Below are 4,585 nucleotides of genomic sequence, written 5' to 3'. Positions count from 1 at the left end.
GTTGAAACTGGTCTTAAATCTAATTGATTAACAAGTGCCTTGTTAAAACTGGTCTTAAATCTGATCGATTAACAAGTGCCTTGTTAAAGCTGGTCTTAAATCTAATTGATTGAAAAGTGTCTTGTTGAAGGTCTTAAATCTGATCGATTAAAAAGTGCTTTGTTGAAACTAGTCTGAAATCTGATTGATTAAAAAGTGCTTTGTTGAAACTGGTCTTAAATCTGATAGATTAAAAAAGTGCCTTGTTGAAACTGGTCTTGAATCTGATTGATTAACAAGTGCCTTGTTGAAACTGGTCTGAAATCTGATCAATTAAAAAAGTGCTTTGTTGAAACTGGTCTTAAATCTGATCGATTAACAAGTTCCTTGTTGAAACTGGCATGAAATCTGATCAATTAAAAAAGTGCTTTGTTGAAACTGGTCTTAAATCTGATCGATTAACAAGTGCCTTGTTGAAACTGGTCTTAAATCTGATCGATTAAAAAAGTGCCTTGTTAAAACTGGTCTTAAATCTAATTGATTGAAAAGTGTCTTGTTGAAACTGGTCTTAAATCTGATCGATTAAAAAAGTGCCTTGTTGAAACTGGTCTTAAATCTGATTGATTGAAAAGTGCCTTGTTGAAGGTCTTAAATCTGATTGATTAACAAGTGCCTTGTTGAAACTGGTCTTAAATCTGATCGATTAACAAGTGCCTTGTTGAAACTGGTCTTAAATCTAATTGATTAACAAGTGCCTTGTTAAAACTGGTCTTAAATCTGATCGATTAACAAGTGCCTTGTTAAAGCTGGTCTTAAATCTAATTGATTGAAAAGTGTCTTGTTGAAGGTCTTAAATCTGATCGATTAAAAAGTGCTTTGTTGAAACTAGTCTGAAATCTGATTGATTAAAAAGTGCTTTGTTGAAACTGGTCTTAAATCTGATAGATTAATAAGTGCCTTGTTGAAACTGGTCTTAAATCTGATCGATTAACAAGTGCCTTGTTGAAACTGGTCTTAAATCTGATTGGTAAAAAAAGTGCCGAGTCAAAACCTGCAGAGACTTCTAACAATGGAGCCGGATTCCAGAAGTCTTTGAAAACTTCTTGAATTCTCACCAGAAAGGAAACAATTTTAGGCTTTTCAGGTCGATGTTGTTGAAGTGTGAGCATGACTTGCTGTGAAGATTTCTCCTGTGTGTGTGTGTTTGTGTTCATGTGTGTGTGTGTGTGTGTGTGTGTGTGTGTGTGTGTGTGTGTGTGTGTGTGTGTGTGTGTGTGCTTGACATGTCCCCACGAGGCAGTTGATTCTAGCTGCTGGTAGGGGGTACTCTAATCCGGCACGCACTCGCTGGCACCGTGCTACCTACTTCTTCCACAGACTGCCACTGCCCTGCGAACAGGAGCTCACACACACACACACACACACACACACTTATGCAAACACACACACACACACACACACACACACACATCTCCGGGCAGTGTTCTTTCTGATCTCGCTTTCGGGCTGGTGGGGACAGATGGGTGAACAGTGGGAGTCTAGGCGGCCATCACTTCAAAAGCAAAGGCATGCACGCACAGATAGACACACACACAGACACACACAGACACACACACATGCATACACACACACATCATGGTCATAAGCCAGACTCGCTCAGAAAGTGGCAAACACACAAACAGACAGGCTGGGATGCTCACACAGAGTGTAACTTGTCTGTGTCTTACACACACACACACACACACACACACACACACACACGCACACACACACACACACACACACACACACACCATTTAAGCCTTTGTTGCACGCATGCTTATTTTGTTGTAAACACACGCTCAGACCGCAACACGGCCTGGACTTCACACGACTTGCCACACGCACACAGACACGGGATTACTAGAAACACGCACAAGCGCTCAACTGCTGGTCACCCCTGGGTGCACCCGGCCGGCCGCATGCACTCCCTCCCGCGTCACGCACCACCCGCCTGCTACACCCGCCCGCTGCAACTGGCTATTTTTCATTCACGGAAGTGTCAAACTTTTCCTTGCCTGGTTGTGTTCGTATAACACAAGTGCCGCCCAAAGCTAATTTTTTAAACAGTCCCTCGCATGCTAACATTAGCATGCTAACTTGTTTGCTCATTTTGCAGCGTCGACGTCAAATATTTTCTTATTTGACGATTGATTCCTGCTAGCATGCTAATGTTAGCGTCCGCTACTGCTAGTGATGAACTTATTTGCTCATTTTGCAACGTCGACGTCAAATATTTTTGTTACCTGACGATCGATACCTGTCAGCATGCTAACTTTTTTTTGCTTATTTTGCAACCTCAACGTCAACTATTTTGTTATTTGACAATTGATTCCTGCTAGCATGCTAATGTTAGCGTCTGCTACTGCTGGTGATGAACTTATTTGCTCATTTTGCAGCGTCGACGTCAAATATTTTTGTTACCTGACGATCGATACCTGTCAGCATGCTAACTTTTTTTTGCTTATTTTGCAACCTCAACGTCAACTATTTTGTTATTTGACGATTGATTCCTGCTAGCATGCTAATGTTAGCGTCCGCTACTGCTGGTGATGAACTTTTTTGCTTATTTTGCAACGTCGACGTCAACTATTTTCCTATTTGACGATTGATTCCTGCTAGCATGCTAATGTTAGCGTCCGCTACTGCTGGTGATGAACTTATTTGCTCATTTTGCAACGTCGACGTCAAATTTTTTTTTTACCTGACGATCGATACCTGTCAGCATGCTAACTTTTTTTTGGTCATTTTGCAACCTCAACGTCAACTATTTTGTTATTTGACGATTGATTCCTGCTAGCATGCTAATGTTAGCGTCGGCTACTGCTGGTGACGAACCCCGGGATGCAGAGATGGCAGGCGTAGCGCAGGGAAACATGACTTTCATGTCAAAAACCAAATAGTGCAACTGCTAAGTGCACATTCAGGGCCAACAGGGAGCAATCATGGAGCCCTGACTGGAGGGCGTGGCAGGCATAAATAGTGGCCTGATTGGCAAGTGCAAGCAGGTGTGCCAGGCTGCCGATCAGGGCCAGGTGAGGGAAACCAGCGCTCAGTGAGACATGCAGGAAATGGAACCAAAATAAGAGCGCTGACAGGAAACAATCAATTGTGAATGTGACGGATGCTCACAGTTAGCGTGCTAGTTTTTTATGTAGCTCATTTTAAAGCCCCACTTAGGAACTTTTGAGTGGTAGTGCTTTGCCAGAAGAAGACCACATTTCCCATGATGCCTAGCGCATATTGCGTCACACTGACACCATGTAATATAGTCACAAATATTAGTCTCTAGTTGCTATGCTGATGTTAAATAGCAGACACTATCTTGGATTGTGCTACAAACATGACGCTACTATACTAGCATCCTTTCAAAAAGCAACTTCCTGGGAATAAAATGTGGTGGTCAGTAAGTTTCACTCTTATATTAACTACAATAAAATGTGGTGGTCAGTAACAGTTTCACTCTTATATTAACTACAATAAAATGTGGTGGTCAGTAACAGTTTCACTTTTATATTAACTACAATAAAATGTGGTGGTCAGTAAGTTTCACTCTTATATTAACTACAATAAAATGTGGTGGTCAGTAACAGTTTCACTCTTATATTAACTACAATAAAATGTGGTGGTCAGTAAGTTTCACTCTTATATTAACTACAATAAAATGTGGTGGTCAGTAAGTTTCACTCTTATATTAACTACAATAAAATGTGGTGGTCAGTAAGTTTCACTCTTATATTAACTACAATAAAATGTGGTGGTCAGTAAGTTTCACTCTTATATTAACTACAATAAAAAACGATGGAATCATGAAAAGCAAAGAAAGAAAACAACTTTACAATAACTTCAATGCCGTCATCTTTTTATTCTGTAGCAGGAAATATTTCAAGTGCATCAATTAAAAAAAAAAAAAAAATCCTATTTAAACTTGAATCGTTTTTTGACCGACTTGAACTATTTCATAGTCCTAAAGGGACATGGAGGGGGAAAACATGTTTTGTGAGGTCAAAAGCTTTGTTTCCTAAGTCAGTGAAGCAGAAGTGAAACAGACACAGCGATGGAGGAGCCGACTCATCAGCCATGGGAGAAGTTTACTGATTTCTATTTAAGTATTGGCCTAACATATAAAGACATCAAATTGTACGATGCTCCCACAACAGAGGATGGGTAGACTCCCGCTCCTCCATTGCTGTGTCTGTTTCACTTACGGTTCACCATTGATGTGTCTGTTTCACTTACGGTTCACCATTGATGTGTCTGTTTCACTTACGGTTCACCATCGCTGTGTCTGTTTCACTTACGGTTCACCATTGATGTGTCTGTTTCACTTTTGGTTCACCATTAATGTGTCTGTTTCACTTCCGGTTCACCATCGCTGTGTCTGTTTCACTTACGGTTCACCATTGATGTGTCTGTTTCACTTTTGGTTCACCATTGATGTGTCTGTTTCACTTACGGTTCACCATCGCTGTGTCTGTTTCACTTCCGGTTCACCATTGATGTGTCTGTTTCACTTACGGTTCACCATTAATGTGTCTGTTTCACTTCCGGTTCACCATTAATGTGT

This window comes from Entelurus aequoreus, linkage group LG13, assembly GCF_033978785.1.
Source record: "Entelurus aequoreus isolate RoL-2023_Sb linkage group LG13, RoL_Eaeq_v1.1, whole genome shotgun sequence".
Taxonomy (NCBI): Eukaryota; Metazoa; Chordata; class Actinopteri; order Syngnathiformes; family Syngnathidae; genus Entelurus; species Entelurus aequoreus.
This window is presented reverse-complemented; position numbering follows the sequence as displayed.